Raw genomic sequence first — 24,048 nt, forward strand, 5'->3', positions numbered from 1 at the left:
CGACACACACACACAGACAGACTCCCCAGACCCATACAGACACACACACACACAGACAGACTCCCCCAGACCCATACAGACACACACACACAGACAGACTCCCCCAGACCCATACAGACACACACACACACACAGACAGACTCCCCCAGACCCATACAGACACACACACACAAAGACAGACTCCCCCAGACCCATACAGACACACACACACAGACAGACACACAGACACACACACACAGACAGACTCCCCCAGACCCATACAGACACACACACACACTGACAGACTCCCCCAGACCCATACAGACACACACACACACAGACAGACTCCCCCAGACCCATACAGACACACACACACACAGACAGACTCCCCCAGACCCATACAGACACACACACAGACAGACTACCCCAGACCCATACAGACACACACACACAGACAGACTCCCCCAGACCCATACAGACACACACACACAGACAGACTCCCCCAGACCCATACAGACACACACACAAACAGACAGACTACCCCAGACCCATACACACACACACACGCAGACAGACTCCCCCAGACCCATACAGACACACACACACACACACAAACACACACACACACACACACAGACACACACACACACACACAGACAGACTCCCCCAGACCCATACAGACACACACACACACAGACAGACTCCCCCAGACCTATACAGACACACACACACAGACAGATTCCCCCAGTCCCATACAGACACAAATACACAGACTCCCCCAGACCCATTCAGACACGCACACATACAGACAGCCTCCCCTAGACCCTTACAGACACACTCACACAGACAGACTAGCCCAGACCCATACAGACACACACACACAGACAGACTCCCCCAGACCCATACAGACACACACACACACACACAGACAGACTCCCCCAGACCCATACAGACACACACACACAGACAGACTCCCCCAGACCTATACAGACACAGACACACAGACAGATTCCCCCAGTCCCATACAAACACAAATACACAGACTCCCCCAGACCCATACAGACACACACACATACAGACAGCCTCCCCCAGACCCATGGAGACACATACAGACAGACAGACTCCCTCAGACCCGTGCAGACACACACACAGACAGACTCCCCCAGACCCGTGCAGACACACACACAGACAGACTCCCCCAGACCCATACAGACACACACACACACAGACATACTACCCCAGACCCATACAGACACACACACACACACAGACAGACTCCCCAATACCCATACAGACACACACACACTCAGACAGACTCCCCCAGACCCAAATGTTATTGTTCTTGGATGTTAGGCTACATTAGATAGACTGAGGTTTGTTTTAACCTACTTAGGAAGGGCAAGAAAAAAGGATGACACCCTGTGACAGAGAGCGAGAGGATCTGAGCTACAAATCTCCCTCCCTAGCCAAGAGGGCACTAAGAAGAGGCACTTGCCCGCCTGTACTGATATGGGCCGGCTTGGTGTGAGGGGAGTAAAAAATTAAGTCGGCCACCTTAGTACAGGGCGGAATGACCACATTAGGGGACAAGATTGCTGTGATTAGCTGTTCTGCATTAGACAACTGGCAGGTGTGAGGAGTTGCACTGATCATGGGGTGAAGTCTCCTGGTATATAAAGGCTGTTATTTTGCAAGTGCGGGGCCTCTGAGGTAACACTAAACCTTTGTTGCTGAGTCGTGTGTTTTGTTTGTGTTACGTGCTTTTGCTTGTTTTTCAGGACCGGGGTCAGAGTGAATTATCACGTCAAAGAGCTGCCGCACTACTGCCAGCACTTTTCACCACACACCTCATACAACTGAACTAGACACTTCAGCATCTGAGCACCTGCACTTTCCACCACCCTGAAAGTGCACCAAAGAGCTAAGAGGGACTCACTCTATTGGGATCTATGATTTGTATTTTTGTTGCTTTGGACTGTGTTCCCATGAATAAAATACACCCTCTACCATTGTTGGGGTTATTTGCACCTGTACCAGTGACTCTGTGACGTCTGTTTCACCTCCACACCGTCACGTTTGGTGTCTTCATGGGACCTGAAGAGAAGGATCCAACTGCCTTGGTGGCATTATTGACAATGCTGGACCAACAGAGGGAGGATGTCAAGCTGAGGAGGGAAGCTCGGGAGGTGAAGAGGCAGGAGGAGCTCACCGCCCACTACACTTCACTCATCCAGACGGTGGCCCAGCTGCAACAACCTGGCGCGGCGCCAGCGGCGGTAGGGGAGGATGGACTCCCTATAGGTTCAGTCCCCAAGCCAAAGCTGCAGAGGATGCCGCTGGAGGAAGACCCAGAGACCTACCTGGTCATGTTCGAGCATGTGGCATTAATGGCTAGGTGGTTCCAGGAGTGGTGGACCCTGCAACTTGTCCCCTGCTTAACAGGTGAAGCCCATGAGGCCTACCAGGCTCTTGACAACACCGCTGCCCAGGACTACAAACTGATAAGCATGCCATCTTCCAATCCGACCAATTCGACCGGTGGCTCTGCCCCACAGAAAAATCGGGCCAGGAAGTGGCCAAGCTGATTAATATTGAACAGTTTATAAGCATGATGGGGGCAGAGACCCGAAATTGGATTGCACAGCACCGGCTCACCACACTGGAGATGGCCATTGACCTGGTCGAGGCCTTTGAAAATGAGACGTTGACCTCCTCAGCATCAACCCCTCTCGATAGTCGGATCCAGCTCCCCAGCCCACCTCCGCCTTCACAGAGACCATCCTTGACACCCGTTCTGGCACCTTCCCCAATGGGCCACCTCTCTCCCAAACAATAGAGGCCAAGATTGGCCCCTAGCTAGGGTATAACATGAGGTTCTTCCCCCTCGCTTGCTCAAGGACAGCGAGACACGTCGGCTCCCTTGGTGTCCTCACCACTGGTCTGCTGGAGATGCCACGAGCCAGGTCACATCCAGTAATTCTACCGTGCAGCAGTTATGTGGCTTCCCACTACCCAGCTCTCGAAGCAGGTAAGTCCTGGGGAAAGGGACAGGAGGGGCCTTGTGTCATTGATGTAAAGATTGGCAATAAGAGTACACATACCTTAGTGGACTCAGGGTGTGGGCAAACTATGATTCGGTCTGCTCTGCTGGAAGGTACTTTTTGGCAGCCACATGTCCACATGGCTTTTTCCTGTGTTCATAGAAAAACCAAGGTGTATCCAACCACAAAATTATATGTGACTGTGGGAAGTGTGGCTGTCGTGAATAGTTTGCCCTGTCTTGTCATTTTGGGGAGGAACTGGCTGTGTTTCAAACAGCTGTTATTGGGTGAAACAGGTCTAGCCCTGAGTAAGGTAGCAGTTGCAAAGGAGGATCATATTGGCCAGATCTTTCCGATGCAAGCTGAAGTGTTCTTGTCTCACTTCTGGCCCTGAAAAACAAAACGAGAGCGATGGGCTGAGAAGTGGGAGGGGATAGCAATGAGACAAGGGTGGGGCTTAATTGGAGAACTGTGTCTGTTAAAAGCAGAGGGAAGGGGGTAGGGGTGCAGTGTGACCTACGGGGCAAAGTTACTGAGAACCCCAGTGCACGGGCTGCCACAACCCCGCTCAACATATTGAACTTCTGGGACCAGGATGTTGACCTAGCGTGGGAACAAAGTAATGACCACACCTTAGTTAACATCCAGGCACAGGTTTGATCTGTCGAAGGGAAGGCTATTGATGATATTAAGCTGCTCAAATTTACTTACTACGTCATAGCCGGGCAGTTACTATATAGAGTAACCCAAGCCCTGGGCACAAGTCCTCCTGTAAAACAATTCCTGGGCCTTTTCGAGCCAAGATGATGTGCTTGGCACACGACATACCTTTTCGGGGCACCTCAGTGCTGAAAAGACACTGGAGCGAATATTGGCTCGATTTTATTGGCTTGGGATATGTTGCAAAGTGAAGAAATATGTCATGGAATGCCCTGAGTGTCAAAAGGTGGCATTGGGTCGAGTTCGCACTGCCCAGTTGGTCCCACTGCCCTTGGTGGGGGTTCCCCCTTTGAGTGTATTGCAGTGGACAATATGGGCCCATTGGTTCTCATTTGAGCTGCTGTATGGAAGTCAACCTCAAGACATTCTCAATCTAATAAGACAAGGGTGGGAGGAGCTTCAAAATGAAATAAAAAATGTAGTCCAGCATGTAAAGCTGTTGAGAGAGCACCTAGAAATAATTGGCAAACTAGTGCATGATAACTTAAAACAGGCTCAGCATCGTCAGGAGCGACATTATAACAAAAACACATGGATTCAGATCTTTCGGCCTGGGAATAAGATGATATTGCTCCTGCCCTGAAGTGAATCAAAGCTGTTTGCTAAACAGCAGGGCCCATATGAGGTGGTGAGGGCAATGGAACAGGTAAATTATGAGATAAAACTGAAATTTACCACATTAATTTGTTGAAACCCTGGAGGGAAAGGGAGGCCCTGTTCATTGCGAGAGATAATGTCGAGAATTATTTTGGTCCTGACATTCATTCCTCTAGCAAGGTGGAGGTGGTGGTAGGGGATCATAAGAACATAAGAAAGTTTACAAATGAGAGGAGGCCATTTGGCCCATCTTGGTCGTTTGGTTGTTCGTAGCTTATTGATCCCAGAATCTCATCAAGCAGCTTCTTGAAGGATCCCAGGGTGTCAGCTTCAACAACATTACTGGGGAGTTGATTCCAGACCCTCAAGATTCTCTGTGTAAAAAAGTGCCTCCTGTTTTCTGTTCTGAATGCCCCTTTGTCTAATCTCCATTTGTGACCCCTGGTCTTTGTTTCTTTTTTCAGGTCGAAAAAGTCCCTTGGGTTGACATTGTCAATACCTTTTAGAATTTTGAATGCTTGAATTAGGTCGCCGCGTAGTCTTCTTTGTTCAAGAATGAACAGATTCAATTCTTTAGCCTGTCTGCGTATGACATGCCTTTTAAACCCAGAATAATTCTGGTCACTCTTCTTTGCACTTTTTCTAGAGCAGCAATATCTTTTTTTACAGCGAGGTGACCAGAACTGAACACAATATTCAAGATGAGGTCTTAAAGATGCATTGTACAGTTTTAACATTATTAAGTATTTAAATTCAACCCTTTTCACAATGTATCCAAGCATCTCGTTGGCATTTTTTATAGCTTCCCCACATTGTCTAGATGAAGACATTTCTGAGTCAACAAAAACTCCCAGATATTTTTCATAGATTGCTTACTATACCAGAATCTAAATCATTAATGTAGATTAGGAATAGCAGAGGACCTAATACTGATCCCTGTGGTACTCCACTGGTTACCACACTCCATTCTGAGGTTTCTCCTCTAATCAGTACTTTCTGTTTTCTACATGTTAACCACTCCCTAATCCATGTACATTTATTTCCTTGAATCCCTACTGTGTCCACTTTGAGAATTAATCTTTAATGCAGGACTTTGTCAAAAGCTTTCTGGAAATCTAAATAAACCATGTCATATGCTTTGCAATCATCCATTATCGATGTTGCATCCTCAAAAAACCAATCAAGCAAGTTAGTTAGACATGATCTCCCCTTTTCTAAAACCATGTTGATTATCTCCCAGGATACTGTTACCATATAGGTAATTTTTCATTTTGGATCTTATTATAGTTTCCATAAGTTTTCATGTAAGTCAGGCTTACTGGTCTGTAGTTACCTGGTTCAGTTTTGTTTCCTTTTGTGGATCAGTATTATATTTGCAATTTTCCATTCTGTCGGTACCACCCCTGTGTCAAGAGACAGTTGCATGATCTTGGTTCCCGGTTTGTAAATAACTTCTTTCATTTCTTTGAGTACTATTGAGAGGATCTCATCCTGCCCAGGGGATTTGTTTATTTAAGAGCTCCTAGTCCCTTTAACTCTGCCTCAGTTATGCTAAAGTTATTTAAAACTAGTTCCCAGTCAAAAGCAAGAGATACAAGGGTTAGTTGAGAAGTTCAGTGATGTTTTTTCTGTTGCCAGGTAAAACGAATATAATCGAACATGCTGTTATTACTTCCCCAGGTGTGAGGGTGCGGGAGAGACCATACCACATCCCTGAAAGTCAGAGGTGGACGGTGAGCCAAGAGGTAGCGGATATGTTAGAGCTTGGTGTCATAGAGCCTTCACGGAACGATTGGTGCAGCCAGATTGTCTTGGTTGGCAAGAAGGACGGCACCAATCGTTTTTGTGTAGATTTCCACAAAGTGAATGCAGTCTCTAAGTTCGATGCATACCCTATGTCTTGAGTGGATGAGCTCTTGGACCTGATAGGAGGGGCGCTGTTTATCTGCACCCTCAATCTGACAAAGGGATACTGGCAAATTCCCTTAACTCTAAGCTCTTGCGAGAAAACTGCATTTTCAACTCCGGAAGGCTTGTTCAATTTTGTGACCAGCTATTCAGGCTGCATGGGGCTCCAGCAACCTTTAATTAACTGATGGATCATGTGCTAGCTCCACATTAGAAATATGCGGCCACTTATATTGACGATGTGGTAGTGTTTATCTCTTCCTGGAAAGAGCATCTTGTTAGACTTACAGCCACCCTTCAGTCTTTAAGGGAAGCAGGGCTAACAGACAACCTGAGGAAATGTGCGTTTGCCAAACTAGAAACACAATATTTGGTTTATATTGTGGGTAATGGTCACGTGAATCTGATGGCCTCTAAAGTCCAGGCTTTGATGGACACTCCGATTCCAAAGACCAAAACCCAGGTGAGATTCCTTCTTGGGTTAGTAGGTTATTACCATAGATTCCTCCCTGAGTTCTCCACTATCGCTATCCCGTTAATGGATCTCACTAAGAAACAGGCTCCAAATTTGGTAAAGGGGTCAGCTGAGTGTCAAGGGGCTTTTGATGTGATAAAGAGGCAATTGAGTCAAGCTACTGCACTAATATCTCCTGATTTTAGCAAATAATTCATCCTCCAGACCGATGCATCTGACATAGGTCTGGGGGTGGTTTTGTCCCAGGAGATTCACGGAGTAGAACACCCTGTCTTGTACATCAGTAAGAAAATGCTCCCTCGGGAGCGTAACTACTCCGTCATTGAGGAGGAGTGTCTGGCTATTAAATGGGCTATGTATTCCCTCTGGTATTATCTCCTGGGGTGTTGTTTCGTCCTTGTCACAGATCATGCTCCATTAAAGTGGTTAGACATGATAAAGGATAAAAATGCTCGGATAACTTGGTGGTATCTGGCATTGCAATTTTTCAAAAGGCACTCAAATGCTGATTTTTTCTCTAGGGAGGGGGGCCAATTGGGGAAGGTAGTGTTGGCCGAGTGTGCCTTTGGCTGCACTCTGAGGAAAGGGATATGAGGGCGCTAAGCAGAGGTACTTGCGTGCCTGTACTGAAACGGGCCAACTTGGAGAAAGTGTCGGAAAAGGAAGTCGGCCATCTTAGATCAGGGAGAAATGACCATATTAGGGGACAAGTTTATTTTTATCAGCTGAACTGCATTAGACAACTGGCAGGTGTGCCAAGTTGCACTGATCATAGGGTGGAGTCTCCTGGTACATAAGGGCTGTCATTTTGCAAGTGCGGAGCCTCTGAGGTAACATTAAACCTTTGTTGCTGAGCCGTGTGTTTTGTTTGTTGCTGCACTACTGCCAGCACTTTCACCTTGGACACAACAAACCCCATACAACTGAACTGGACACTTCAGCATCTGAGCACCTGCACTTTCCACCACCCTGAAAGTGCACCCAAGAGCTAAGAGGGACTCACTCTATTGGGACCTATGATTTGTATTTTTGTTGCTTTGGACTGTGTTCCCGTGAATAAAATTCACCCTCTACCATTGTTGGTATTAGGGTTATTTGCACCTGTACCAGTGACTCTGTGACATTTGTTTCACCACCACACCACCACACCATCACACACCCCTATTAACAATTAAAACAAAATGTCTGGGATCTTCATCAGCACAAATGAAATAATCATTGAGGATGTGGTTTTGTAGCCCAGTCACTGATCTTTAAGGACAGATGGGATCAAAAATAAGGTTAGATAATCCATGCAACAGATAATGCTTCCCCTTTCTGACATTTCATTTGTATAGCCTGTCTTATTAATCATTGGGTCTTCCACAAGTTGAAAACAGCACATTAGCGTGTTGCAGACATTTTTTATTTTTTTTTTACAAAACAGATATTGTGTATTTTTATTTATTGCATTTATATAGTGTCTTTTATACAAAAGTATCGCAAAGCATTGTACAGTACATTGGGAAAAAAAAGAACAAACCACAATACGTTTGTATAGCATGTCACACATACAACGGCCACAGTCAGACCACTTAAATAACAATTTAAATAACAGTATACACATAATACAAGCAGCAATTTTAAAGTTACATTAAAACCCACTAAGATAAGAAATCCATTTTATAAAAATGCGTTTTTTAAGGCAATTCATTCCATAATTTAGGGGCTTCACAAGAAAAAGCCCTACCTCCCGTGTTGCTTTTGTTGACTTTAGGAATAACCAGCTGACCCGTATCCTGTGATCTCAGAATGCGGTTTGGAAGATATGGGGTTAATAACTCCTGCAAATAATTAGGTGCTAATCCATTCAGGGACTTGTAAGTCAACAGCAAAATCTTGAAATCAATTATATACTCCACATGGAAAAAGTGTAAAAAAGCAAAAAAAGGGGTAATATGTTCACTTTTCCTGGTTTCAGGTATTGTCAAGCTTGTTACCAGACCAGTTCCGGTTCAATTCAAGAGAGAGAGGAAAAAAAAACACAACAGGAAGGGAGTGAAATATCGGGACTTTCTTCCTATGTATTGGGACACGGGACATTTGCTAGGAAATCGAGACCATATAGGGACTGTTGGCATGTTGGCACTGTTGGCATCCCTACAGATGCAGCAACAGTATTGCATGCCCATGCTGTGGAGGACGGCTAACCTCCCCCTGTGGCTGTGGCTCTGGTTCCACCTCTTCTTCCTGAGGTGGGGGGTAGTGGTAGTCAGGTGACATGTGCCCAACCTCGCTAACTTTAAAGCACCACTCCTTCTCACTCAAGCAGGTAATGCAGACGTCCATTCCCATTTTCCATTTCTTCACATCAAAAAGTAAGAAAAAGTAAGACGTGCAGTACCCGTTCCGGCCTGATTCCAGGAGGCACTGGTGATCCCATGATGGACACCATGTGTGACAGGGATGGCAGAATGTTGCCATCAGGCCAGAAGCAGGAAGAAAAACAAAGAAAGTACTGCAGGGCAAAAGACACTGCGGCACCGTTTATTTAAGCAACAAAAATAAAAAATAAAAAGGTTTAGCAAAAAAACACAAAAATAATCATAAACACAATACTAGGTCAGACTGGGCAATCGCCTTCACTGTTCTTATATTTTTACTTTTTAATTCTTAACTCTTACACTCTGCTTGCTCCTCGCTCTCGTTCCTCCTCTTGAAAACCCCACCCAGACTGTAGCGCGCTGAAGGCTTTTATGCAGGTGACCTTCTACACAAGTTTTTTTTTTATATTACACACTGGCAGAGGACGAGCTGCCTAATCTCTGCCAGAAACAAAACAATAACAAAACATGGATACGCTGTCATATATAACAAATACAATGCATATATCATTATATTAATTACTATAATAATAATAATAATAATAATAATAATAATAATAATAATACAAAAATACTTTATAGGAGCAGGGTTTTGCCCTGCCCCTTTCTCCTGTACAGGGTTCCTAGCCCTGTTACAATAGTATATTAGGTGTATAACAGCAATAATTTAAGAAATAATTATATGTGACAAACATCACAATTTCAACAATACTTGCATCAGTGACCAACAAACCTAATAAGAGTGTTATTATTTTACATAGTGCACTGATTGCAGATCTTTAGCATATTTAATAGGAGTTTGACCTTATCTTGCAGGAACGTCATTCTAACACAAGGAAACGATTGTACCTATGGTCCAGAGTGTTGATATGTTGATAAATTATGTACTTTCTGTTTTGAATGTGCATACACATTGTTTAGAAGGGAATGTTTGCACACGTAAGAATGATACATATAAGCCCAGGTCTCTTAAGCTCTTTGAAAATCTAATCATAACATCTGTTTACAGCGGAATGGTGGTGTCCATGGTGGGATCACCGGCGCCTCCTGGACTCAGGCCAGATAAGGGTACTGCAGTTTTTGTGACATGTATTTTCTTTTTCGCTGTGAGATGAGCTGCGACTTTCCCCAGGAGAGGAGATACTTCAGCTTCGCTTCAGCCCGCTCCAGCAGCCGAACCTGGGGCGAGCCCATTCCCTCTTCTCCTTTCCTGACCCGCTCTCCTTCTCGAAGTTGGTTTGCTTGTCTATCGCTTCAAACTAAACTCCCTGTTTAACCTGGCTATTTATAGTTTAAAAACTGCTAAAAAATATAGTGTTGATTTCATGGTGCTTTATGCATGGTTAATTCACGGAAAAGTTAAATTGTTGCTTCACTACATGTGCATTACAGAGAGGGTGTTATTTTATTTTTGTATTTTGTGTTATGTGTCCTGCTGTGCCCACCACCCCTCCCCCGTTTATAATGCTCTTCAGTTACAACGCTCATATTGTGTGCTCCCGAGACCCACTTTATAGCGAGGGAGCACTGTATTATGAAAAACAACAAATGTGGTCTCAAGGAGGTTGCTGATGATTATGGACTGTATATTAATAAAACATTTTGCATCAGGCTATTATAGAATTAGTATTAGCTAAATATCCCAGTCCTTTAATTAATACATGTTCAAATTGTCCCTTTCCACATTCTCTTTGTCCCTCCTTCTTTGGGCAGAATGTGATCAGAAATGGAAAACATTTTTTAACCAAGGAAGTAGGTGCATGGACCAGTGGAGTTTTTATACCGTCCACTTTATCCCAAATGAATTGTTGGACGTTGGTAGTTTGGCATAACACAATGTATGTCTTTCTGTCTAACTCGTATTGAAAGGAGTAAATTAAAAAAATATTGGCCGACTACAGTGCAACCTTTACTTACAATGACAGAACCATTAAGCTGTTACATGGATATGCGCTAGATAAAATGATAATAACGGTGGGAAATGATTTTATTCGTAATAAAATGATTGTGTGGAATGTTAAACTCAATGTACCATATGTTACTACTAAAAGCAACAGCTTAATGATTTCAGCCTAAAATATGAACAGAAAAAATAAAAGATGATGGGAATTATTTTATTTGAATCTTTTATGTAGATTGCCGCATAGCTTGGAAACAAGGGAACTATAAAGCATTTTTGATCATTAATTTTTGATCGTTAAATTATTACTTACCAGCAAACGAAGGAGGTGGCGAGGGGAATAAAATGTATTTCAGTGGTAATGTTGGCTGTGTTTTTTGGACACATAGGTCTTAAACTAAATTTCAACGGAGACTAGGTTAAAGGAGAGGTGAACATAAATTTATTTTGTGGTGGCCAAACTAATGCCAGCATTTTTTCATTTTTATGTTTTGTTTGTTTCCCTTTCAAGTATGAAATGTACTCATTACCTGATAGGATATAATCTCTCATAGTCTGAATTACCTGATAAAATATAATCTCTTATAGTCTGAATTACCTGATCGGATATAATCTCTTATAGTCTGAATTACCTGACAATATAATCTCTTATAGTCTGAATTACCTGACCACTCTGCGCCCCTTCCCCAGGATTCAGTACCTTGTCACAGTTAAATTCACGCTATCTACCTTGCTGCTCAGCTCTGCTTGCTATTAAAATTATATTTTAATAATGATCTTTATATATATATATTATAATATATATCTATATATATATATATATATATATATATATATATATATATATACATACACACAGTGCCTATAGAAAGTCTACACCCCCTTTCAAATTTTTCACCTTTTGTTGCCTTATAGCCTGGAATTAAAATGCATTAAAATTGTTTTATTTTTCATTTATCTACACATCCTACAACACAACTTCCAAGTGAAAAAAATATTCTAGAAATTATAATTAATTAGCTCAGGTGTAACCAATCACCTTCAAAAACACACATCAAGTTAAGTGGCACATGATTTCAAAATCTACACCCTCTTGAACTTTTTTCACATTTTGTTGTGTCAGTGCCTCAGAGTTTCATGATTAATGAGGATTTTTTTCCACTTATCTACACACCATACTCCTCACTGTTAAGGGGAAAAAAGTTTTTATTGAGTAAAAAAAATTATATATTAAAAATACAAAACTGAAAGATCATAACTGGATAAGTCTCCACCCCCCTGAGTTAATACCTGGTGGAAGCACCTTTGGCAGTAATTACAGCTGTGAATCTGTTGAGATAGGTCTCTACCAACTTTGCACACCTAGATTTGGCAATATTTCACCATTTTCGATTGGATTTAGGTCGGGGCTCTGACAAGGACATTTATCTTTTTGTTCCTAAGCCACTCCAGTGTAGCTTTGCGTCATTGCGTCATTGTCATGCTGAAAGGTGAACTTCCATCCCAGTTTCAGCTTTCTTGCAAAGGGCAGCAGGTTTTCCTCAAGGACTTCTCTGTACTTTGCTCCATTCATTTTCCCTTCTATCCTGACAAGTGCCCCAGTCTCTGCCAATGAGAAACATTCCCATTTCATGATGCTGCCAGCACCATGCTTCACAGTAGGGATGGTGTTCTTTGGGTGATGCACTGTGTTGGGTTTGTGCCAAACATAACACTTTGTATTTAGGCCAAAAAGTTCCATTTTAGTTTCGTCAGACCACAAAAATGTTTGCCACATGGCTACAGAATCTCCTGAGTGTTATATATTTTTTGCATGCTTCAAATGGGATTCAAGGTGGCCTTTCTAAAGTAATGGCTTCCTTCTTGCCATCCTACCATACAGGCCAGATTTGTGGAGTGCTTGGGATATTGTTGTCACATGCCCACTTTGTCCAGTCTTGGCCATAAAAGCCTGTAGCTCTTGAAAAGTTGCCACTGGCCTCTTGGTAGCCTCACTGATCACTCTCCTTCTTGCTCGGTCATCCAGTTTGGAGGGATGGCCTGATCTAGGCAGGGTCTTGGTGGTGCCATACACCTTCCACTTCTTAATAATCATCTTGACTGTGCTCCAAGGGATATTCAAGACCTTTGATATTTTTTTTATATATATCTGCGCCTTTCAACAACTTTGTCCCGGAGTTCTTTTGAAAGCGCCTTGGTGCTCATGGTTGAGTCTTTGCTTTGAAATGCGCTAGCCAGCCTACAGGAACTGCTGAATTTATCCTGAAATCATGTGAATCACTACAAGTGGAAGCCACTTAACTTGGTGTGTGATTTTGAAGGTGATTGGTTACACCCGAGCTAATTAATTTATAATTTCTAGAATATTTTTTTCACTTGGAAGTTGTGGGGTAGGATGTGTAGATAAATGAAAAAAAACAATTTGAATGCATTTTAATTCCAGGCTAAAAGGCAACAAAAGGTGAAAATTTTGAAAGGGGGTGTAGACTTTCTATACGCACTGTGTGTGTGTGTGTGTGTGTGTGTGTGTATAATTATTAGCAAGCTTCTAATTATTTGTTTTTCTATCAGAAACACAGCTTGTGCGCAGGATGTCTCTGTACTTGAATCCACCTCTGTATAGACAGTATCCTGCACTAGTCAGCTTTTTGTGCTACAGAGACACTGCCAGTGCTAACAGCTTTTTAACTGTACTGCACTGTTGAATTGGCAGGAGCCTTTTCAAGTAGATAATGCTCTGAGTGTCTCTATGTCATTGCTGTGTTTGCTTTGTGGCACTGGCAATGAAGGCTACTAGATTTTCTTCAGCACCTGTATATTTTACAGTGCATGCTTATATTTTGCCAGTGGCTTTTTCAGGTCTTTACCAGTCCAGCATCAGTGACTCGCTCTGCCAGTACCAGTCGGTACCAGAGCCTGTACCAGAGCCTGTACCAGTCATCTGGTCTGCACCAGAGCCGGTACCAGTCTGTACCAGAGCCTGTACCAGTAATCTGGTTAGGTCCAGTTTGACACCAAGACCGTTACCAGTGCCACATTTTTGTGTACTAACAGTCAGCTTGCCGTCTGTTCTTGTGCACATACATTGCACGGTTAAACTGATTTTCAACCATGCCTGGGTTTCACCTTTGTGCTGGTTGCAACAGAAACATTCTAGCAAAGGATAAGCACAGCATGTGCATGCACTGCCTGGGAAGGGAGATTGCAGAGGGGGCAGTTAAAGGTTGCAGCTTTTGCAGTCTTCGTGCTCCTTTTTCAGAGAGGACACTGGCAAGCAGACGGGCCCGCTTTCTAGGGATCAGTCTGCATCTCTGACACCGGCACAACATGACTTGCCCCAAGAGGCCTTCCATCCACCTCCTTTCCAGTCTGACAGGGAGAGAAAGTTCCATACGCTCTGTCCGGTTTGGGCACTGGCATATTATATTGACTGCACCCAGAGTTGGCATTAGACTGTTGAAGCACTTTCTGATTTCTAAGTTATGTGTACTATATAACTATTACAGTTACAAGTTAATGAAAATGTAATCAGATTACAGTAATGCGTTACATGTAATGTGTTACACCCCAGCACTGCTAATGTAGGCACCCAGCCAAGACCAGCAACTCAGTGTGACCAGGATTCAAACCAGCAAGCTCCTGCTCATGAGGCTCCCCCTGTACTCCTGTGCTGCTGTGCTTCCATGGATGACCATCCCATAGTATCTGCCCCCAAATACAGAACCACTGTCATTGCAGTGCAGAATTAGAAACGACTGATATTATCACTAATCTGTGACACTTTCATGATGCAGTTGATCCCAGGAAATACAGATACCAGAAAAAACCATGAGAAATAATAAAAAAAAAAACTGTTTACAATGGCTTCCTTTCTCTCAATCCAAAAAGCAGGACCATCAGCGTGAAAGGCAGTGCACTTCAGGAATGATTGATTGAATCATTTCATTTGTGTTCATAGCTTAAATACACCTGGAAGGCACATTATGAAATGCACAAGTTGTTTTAAAATATTTCATTTTGCATAACACATCTTGTATTTTTAGACTCCTGTCTCCGGGCTGGATTGTAAATTCACCATAATAGGAACTCAACACAATCGCTCAATTCAAGAGCTTTTATTTATATTAACATTTTCATAAGCCAAAGGCTTCTCTTTAAATCTATTTTTTTATTACCAATGTCCAGAGATTAAATGCAAAAAAAAAAGTATTTTTGTGAACATTTTCAAAACCTTCTGTGCGAAATGGGAAGACTCTCAAATATCCAGACATTGTACCTTCAGTCATTCCTGCGAATAGAGACAAAAAAGCAGTCTTGGCAGCCTGACACCCATCTATAAAATAGCTGTATTTCAGCACATTTTCAGATTCTCTGTTGCATTCATCCTTGAGTGGAAAGGCTGATATCTTGTTGAAATGAAGTATTGCCTAAATTAGATTAACGCTTCCAGCCAAGCTGTATGTCTGTGAACTCTTGTATTCTCTGGATCCTGGGGAGCAGTACATTCTAATTTTAGAAACAGACAAAATATTTAAGTTTTCATATACATTGGATTTGATGACAAGCTTTGATTCATTGAATGTATAGTTTTAATTCAAAATACAGAGTGGACTGTTTGATTCCTCTCAGATTATTATTTTAGTTTATTCTGTTTTTGCTTTTTAGATCTGCTTGTCATCCTTACAGTGTTTTACTTGTTTTGCATTAGCTACACAGGTCCCAGACGTACAGTTATAACACAAGTTAAAGAAAATATGTATTTTCAATATAAAACATGATCTATCTGGTACTAAACAAAGAAAGTTTTCTGTTCCCATGCCTTACTTTCAGGAAATCTGGTACACTTGCACTTCCTGGTTCATTTCACCTCATCAATGTCTTTTGGGTAAAGCATGTAACTGGCTGAAAGCATTTTAGTCAATGGGGGAAACAGCTGGTTGCTTATTGACAGGGGACACGTGACATGACCAAGACAAGTGCAACACTATCCTAAAGCAACTTTTGCAAACAGAGATTTCTTAAACTTGGTGCATTACCGAATATGTTTTTTAAAGTAAAATCCATGTTTACAATAACAGTACTTTCTTTCAAAACTGCACATTTGAGACCTATATAATTAATGGAAGTGCACAACAGCTTGTTTCTCAGAGAAGTTATCCATATCTATTAAACATGCAATAGTGCTGCGTTTAGATATGCTAAAAGAAACCTAAGAGATTCAATGCCAAGTGTTTTGACAAGAAATCTTTCTCAATGTCTTCTGAAAAACAAACAACTTTGAAAAACAGAACTCAACATTACTCTTTAAACAATCATATGAATGTTACTCTATTTTACAGAACAATGAAAGTTCACCTTGTGATAACACTAATAATAATAAAAGTAACCCTTCTGTTTATGTAAGAGGAAAAAGCTTGATGAAATGAGGAAGGGCGGACATGGAGCTTTGAGCATTATCGTAGAAGAATTCACGGTGGGTAGCTTTGAAAGACAGCTTTATTATTACTGCTGTGCTCCCTCCCCAGTACCGGCATTGGCTGGGTGGAAAACTGACTAAAAAAGCCTTCACCAACATCTTGGCTTGGATCTTAAACTATGCAAAGAGAAAATGAAAAATTAGACTAAAATGTGTTCTCTAGACTTCTGCAAAATGTGTATTTACATTTTCCTGCTAATTTTTTAATTACATATCGTGTGTGTATTTATATTGCGCGGTAAAATGCAAAAATAGACCCACAAAAATAACGTTGAAATAAGTAATTACAGGAAGAGGAAATTACTGATCTGTATGTAAATGGCCAAACGGTTTTCCAGTGATTATTGTTTTGGAGGTTTCTTTCTGGGCTGCTTTTCGACTACATCAAGAAATGTGATAAATGTAAGTTGCGGATCACTGACTGTACTTAATGTGAGCTTGTGTTGTGTAACTTCTTTAAAAAACACATATATACACATGTATAAACTAGTGGGCAGGAATTAAGCCCTGTTTTTATTTAGCTTTGATGAATATTTATTGAAACGCTATCCATAGACCTGGGGCGAATTACTATTGTGATGGGGACGACACACAGCTTTATTTGTCTGTAAAGCCAGGATATACTTACGGCTTGTCTAGCAGATATTAAGGGCTGGATGACTCAGAATTTTCTTTTGCTGCAACAAACAACGGTTATGCTAGTAGTTCCAAAAAACAAATAAATAATGTGGTATTACAAGAGTACTTAGTAATTTCTCTTCAGATCAGATATAAAAAAACATAGGTGTTATTTTTTACTCTGCTCTGTCATTCAAGAAACATATTAGAGAAGTTATTACATTTTCCTACAATCATTTGCAAAATATTGCAAAAATTACACATCATTTCCATATGTGATGCCAAGAGACTTATACGTGCATTCATACCATCCAGAATTGATTACTGTAACGTACTCCTCTCTGGTATCCCAAAAAGGGTGGTGTTTCGACGCTAACTCATCCACAACACAGCTGCTAAGATCCTAACTAAAACTAATAAAAGGGAACACATTACCACTGTTCTGGCTTCTTTACATTGGCTCCCGTGGAGTTTAGAATTGATTTTAAGATTTTGCTGCTAACCTATAAAACCCAGAATGGCCTGGCACCCATTTATTTACAAGAGTTACTCATCCTATATGTACCCAGTCATTCACTTAGATCACAGGATGCAGGTCTTTTGATTGTCCCGAAGGTGAGAAAAATTAAAACAGGTGGAAGGGCTTTCTCACAGAGCACCACAGTTATGGAATGCCCTTTCTATATCAAATATAATTTGATTTGATTAGATTTTATTAAAGATATTAGTAGACCTAATTTAATAGGTATCATTGAGGTATATTTACCTGATCTGAAAGATCCAAGACCATAACGACTGTATTAAATATCCAATAGTTTACTTTTACTACATGACTTCACAATTAATGAGTAAGTAGCTGGGTTCTGAAAAATATAGTATTGCACGTCCCTAAGTGTTGATACAACTGTTTATATAATGTGCCTGTCATGTTTCTTTTCATTGTTAACATCCCGACAACTTTTTACACTTATAACTTTAAAGTCTGTTTCAAAGCTCTTTTCAAAATGTCCACGCTAGTGCAATGACAGTGTAAGGATTATTGCCCACATTGTCGAACAGGAAACACAGCAACAATGATAATTTTTTTTTAGTTTTATCGCTCTTCCTGCAGTGATCTAGAGGACAGATCCCAAATCCCAGTGCACTAGAGTGGCCATTTTGAAAAGATGTATGAAACAGACTTTATTACAGCTAGTAGTTGCTGTGACAGCGAGTGGTTGGGGACAGAGAGTGGTTGCGAGTTCAGCGAGTGGTTGGGGACAGCGAGTGGTTAGGGACAGCAAGTGGTTGGGGACAGTGAGTGGTTGCGAGGGCAGCGAGTGGTTGGGGACAGCGAGTGGTTGGGGATAGTCAGTGGTTGTGAGGACAGCGAGTGGTTGGGGACCGTGAGTGGTTGCAAGGACAGCGAGTGGTTGGGGACAGCGAGTGGTTGGGGATAGTGAGTGGTTGTGAGGACAGCGAGTGGTTGGGGACAGTGAGTGGTTGGGGATAGTGAGTGGTTGTGAGGACAGCGAGTGGTTGGGGACCGTGAGTGGTCCCCCCCCCCCCCCCCCCTTGGACTTTTCCACATTTTATCATGTTATAACATGGAATAAAAATGAATTTAGTTAGGAGCTTTTGCCAATGATCAGCACAAAAAAAGTCCATAATGTCAAAGTGAAAAATAAAATCAACAAATTGATCTAAACTAATTACAAATACAAAACAGAAAATAATTGATTGCATAAATATTCACCCCATTTGTTATGTCACACCTAAATAAGCTCTGGTGCAACCAATTGTCTTTAGAAGTCACATAATTAGTTGAATGGAGTCCACATGTGTTCAATTAAGGTGTTTCACATGATTTCAGGTTAAATACACCTGTCTCTGGGAGATCACACAGTTATTTAGTACATTTCCTAACAAAAACTACATTATGAAGACGAAGGAACATTCAAAAAAAATCTGGAATAAGGTTATTTAAAAGCACCAATCAGGGATAGGATATAAGAACATTTCCAAGACATTGAATATCCCCTGGAGCACAGTAAAGTCCATTATTAAGAAATGGAGAAAATATGGCACAACTGTGAATCTGTCTAGAATATGTGGAAAGAGTTGAAAATTGCTGTTCACCAAAGGTCCACATCCAACTTGACGGAGCTTGAGCAATTTTGCAAAGAAGAATGGGTTCAAATTGCAGTGTCCAGATGTGTAAAGCTGGTATAGACTTACACAAACAGACTCATAGCTGTAATTGCTACCAAAGGTGCCTCTACCTAATATTGACTCAAGAGGGTGAATACTTATGCAATAAATTATTTTCTGTTTTGTATTTGTAATTAATTTAGAACAATTTGTAGATTTTATTTTTCACTTTGACATTATGGACTTTTTTTTTGCGTTGATCAGTGGCAAAAACTCCTAATTAAATTAATTTTGATTCCATGTTGTAACACAATAAAATGTGGAAAAGTCCAAGGGGGGTGAATACTTCTGAGAGCCACTGTATGTCCACTTTCCAATTTTAAAGACTTCAAACATGCACCCCTTTGTTTCAGGATAAATAGATTCAGTTTTTTCAGCCTGTCTTCATTGCTCAGTCATTTAATCCTTGGGATTTCTGGTTGCTCTTCTTTGGACTCTCTCCAGGACCACAATGTCCCTTTGGTACTGTGGTGATCAGAATGACACAGTATTCCCAGTACAGTATCACCAGTGCATTATACCTCATCGTAGCCTTCTTGGGTTTGTCTACTCTACACTTTTGGCTATATAGCCAAGCATTCTGTTTACCTTTTTGACTGTGTAGTTGTTGACAACACTGAGGTTTTTCTCTAGTGTGCCTGTTCTAGTTCTGTCCCCTCACCCCACCATTTGGAATTTGGACCTTGCATTTTTGTGAGCATCATGTAACACTTTACATTTACTGAAAGTGAATTTTATGTGCCATGTTTCTGCTCAGTTCTGTAGATCTAAATCTGGGTAGATATGGGTAAATCTGTCTGACACTTGCTCAAACTTTCTGACATCTGGAAAGTTGACAAGTTTACTTAATAAGTATTACTTTTTTCCATATTCCTTCATTTAAGTTGTTGGTGTAGATAAGGAACATCAGTGGTCCAAGGAAGGAGCCCTGCAGCACCCCATTGAGTACATTCCAGTTAGAGTTTTCCTGTCTTAGAAATACTCTCTACTTTCTGTGTGTTAACCTTTTTTTATATCCACTTGCATGTAATAACTTGTATTCCCACAGATTGCAGTTTAAAGATTCGTCTTTCATGTGGGACTTTGTCAAAAGATTTTTGGAAGCCCAAGTGTATGATGTCATAGGCTTTTTTGGTATCCATCATTTGTCAAATAGGAGCTGCTTTTTCTGAATCTGTGTTGCCTTTCTCCTGTATACATACTCCTCTAGTCTCCCTCTTACGAATGATTCCACGATTTTACATGTTATGATGGATAACTTAATGTTCCTGCCCAAGTGTTTGCCTGAAGCCGGGAAGCAGTTGTCTGATTGGCTTCATTAACAATTGGACCATACTCCAGACAATAACCCTGAGATTCAGAGCAAATTACAATTCAAAGGTCATCCAGCATTTGTTATTGGAATTAAAAAAATATGTGACCTTTCCTGAGAACAGAAAAGACTGTTGGAGCAGAGGTGGGGGAAATCTACCCACTTCTGTTTAATTTTCTTCTTGAATGTTTTCTTGGTTTATAAACAATAACAGCTGGTGTTCCCTTTCAAGTACGAAATGTAAATATTACCGAATGGGTGTTTACCTCCTAAAGACCCGAATCCTATTTACTGTATATCAAAGCTGCTTTCTGAGCCTGTGACATAGTTGTAATCCCGCCCCCAAGGGATCAAAAGAGCTGCAGTCACACATCTCTTCAAAATTTTTCCTTTTAAGACTGATCTAATCAGAGAGCCTTGCTGGACATAAGTACACGGTACATTGTTTTAATCACATTATATGTGCTTTATATAATGTATGTGGTATATATTTAATAATCTTAGTGATATATATTTAAGATATATATATAATATATCTATATATATTATATATATATATATATATATATATATATATATATATATATATATATATATATATATATATATAAAATGCATAATACGTATAAAGATATGTGATACACGGACACACTAGTTACATCATGCTTGGCCTTGTGCTCCGTTGAAGCCAGCGGCTTGCGTTGCTCCTTTCCAGGGACCCAGCACCTTAAGTCGGCTGACTTTGTGCTGTCCCCCCAAGCTGGAGCTTATTATTTTTCTCCTTTTTGTTACTTTTGTCACTACGAGACGTTATATATATTTGTATATATTTGTAATTGTTTTATTTCTGTTTTACAGCTGTCACAAGCAGGCCTGTCTGTAACATGGTGCTTGACACATTTACAGTAAGAGTAAGAGCAGCTGCTGTGCAGGACAGAAATACTAGCTTCAGCTTTTTTATTAGTTGTATTATACAGTGGCTTGCGAAGGTATTGACCCCCCTTGGCATTTTTCCTATTTTGTTGCCTTACAACCTGGAATTAAAATGGATTTTTATTTGGATTTCATGTAATGGACATACACAAAACAGTCCAAATTGGTGAAGTGAAATGAAAAAAATAACTTGTTTCAAAAAATTATAAAAAATAAATAACGGAAAAGTGGTGCATGCATATGTATTCACCCCCTTTGCTATTAAGCCTCTAAATAAGATCTGGTGCAACCAATTACCTTCAGAAGTCACATAATTAGTTAAATAAAGTTCACCTGTGTACAATCTAAGTGTCACATGATCTGTCACATGATCTCAGTATATATACACCTGTTCTGAAAGGTCCCAGAGTCTGCAAAACCACTAAGCAAGGGGCACCATCAAGCAATCGGCACCATGAAGACCAAGGAGCTCTCCAAACAGGTCAGGGGCAAAGTTGTGGAGAAGTACAGATCAGGGTTGGGTTATAAAAAAATATCCAAAACTTCGAACATCCTACGGAGCACCATTAAAGCCATTATTAAAAAATGGAAAGAATATGGCACCACATTAAACCTGGCAAGAGAGGGCCGCCCACCAAAACTCACGGACCAGGCAAGGAGGGCATTAATCAGAGAGGCAACAAAGAAACCAAAGATAACCCTGAAAGAGCTGCAAAGCTCCACAGTGGAGATTGGAGTATCTGTCCATAGGACCACTTTAAGCCGTACACTCCACAGAGCTGGGCTTTATGGAAGAGTGGCCAGAAAAAAAGCCACTGCTTAAAGAAAAAAATAAGCAAACATGTTTGGTGTTTGCCAAAAGGCATGTGGGAGACTCCCCAAACATATGGAAGAAGGTACTCTGGTCAGATGAGACTAAAATTGAGCTTTTTGGCCATCAAGGAAAACGTTATGTCTGGCGCAAACCCAACACCTCTCATCACCCCGAGAACACCATCCCCACAGTGAAGCATGATGGTGGCAGGATCATGCTGTGGGGATGTTTTTCATCGGCAAGGACTGGGAAACTGGTCAGAATTGAAGGAATGATGGATGGCGCTAAATACAGGGAAATTCTTGAGGGAAACCTGTTTCAGTCTTCCAGAGATTTGAGACTGGGATGGAGGTTCACCTTCCAGCAGGACAATGACCCTAAGCATTCTGCTAAAGCAACACTCGAGTGGTTTAATGGGAAACATTTAAATATCTTGGAATGGCCTAGTCAAAGTCCAGACCTCAATCCAATTGAGAATCTGTGGTATGACTTAAAGATTGCTGTACACCAGCGGAACCCATCCAACTTGAAGGAGCTGGAGCAGTTTTGCCTTGAAGAATGGGCAAAAATCCCAGTGGCTAGATGTGCCAAGCTTATAGAGACATACCCCAAGAGACTTGCAGTTGTAATTGCTGCAAAAGGTGGCTCTACAAAGTATTGACTTTGGGGGGGGGAATACTTATGCACGCTCAAGTTTTCTGTTTTTTTGTCTTATTTCTTGTTTGTTTCACAATAAAAAATATTTTGCATCTTCAAAGTGGTAGGTATGTTATGTAAATCAAATGATACAAACCCCCAAAAAATCCCAGGTTGTAAGGCAACAAAACAAAATAGGAAAAATGCCAAGGGGGGTCAATACTTGTGCAAGCCACTGTAACCAGAGTATCCCAATACCACTTTATCTAATCTCCATTTGTGACCCCTTGTCTTTCTTTCTTTTTTCAGGTCAAAAAAGTCCCCTGGGTCAAATTTGTCAATACGTTTTAGAATTTTGAATGCTTGAATCAAATGATGGTGTGGTCTTCTTTGTTCAAGACTGAATAGATTCAATTCTTTTAGCCTGTCTGCATATGACATGCCTTTTAAACCAAGAATATTTCTGGTCACTCTTCTTTGCACTCTTTCTACAGCAGCAATATCCTTTTTGTACGAGGTGACCAGAACTGAACACAATATTCCAGATGAGGTCTTACTAATGTGTTGTAAAGTTAATTTTAAATGTAACACTTTTCACTATATATATATCCAATCATTTTGTTGGCCATTTTTATAGCTTCCCCACATTGTCCAGAAGAAGACATTTCTGAGTCAACATAAACTCCAAAATCTTTTTCATAGATTTCTTCATCAATTTCAGTATCTCACATATGGTATTTATAATGGACATTTTTATTGCCTGCATGCAATACCTTACACTTTTCTATTTTAAATGTCATTTGCCATGTGTCTGCCCAGTTTTGAGTCTTGTCCAGATCATTTTGAATGACATTTACTGCTGCAACAGTGCTTGCCACTCCTCCTATTTTTGTGTCATCTGCAAATTTAACAAGTTTGTTTACTATACCAGAATCTAAGCCATTAATGTAGATTAGGAAGAGCAGAGGACCTAATGCTGATCTATTTCTATTCTAATCAGTTTCTACATGTTAACCATTCCCTAATCCATGTGTAGGCATTTCCTTCAATCCCTACTGTGTTCAGTTTGAGAATTAATCTTTTATG

The sequence above is a fragment of the Polyodon spathula genome, chromosome 7 (assembly GCF_017654505.1).
Source record: "Polyodon spathula isolate WHYD16114869_AA chromosome 7, ASM1765450v1, whole genome shotgun sequence".
Lineage (NCBI taxonomy): Eukaryota > Metazoa > Chordata > Actinopteri > Acipenseriformes > Polyodontidae > Polyodon > Polyodon spathula.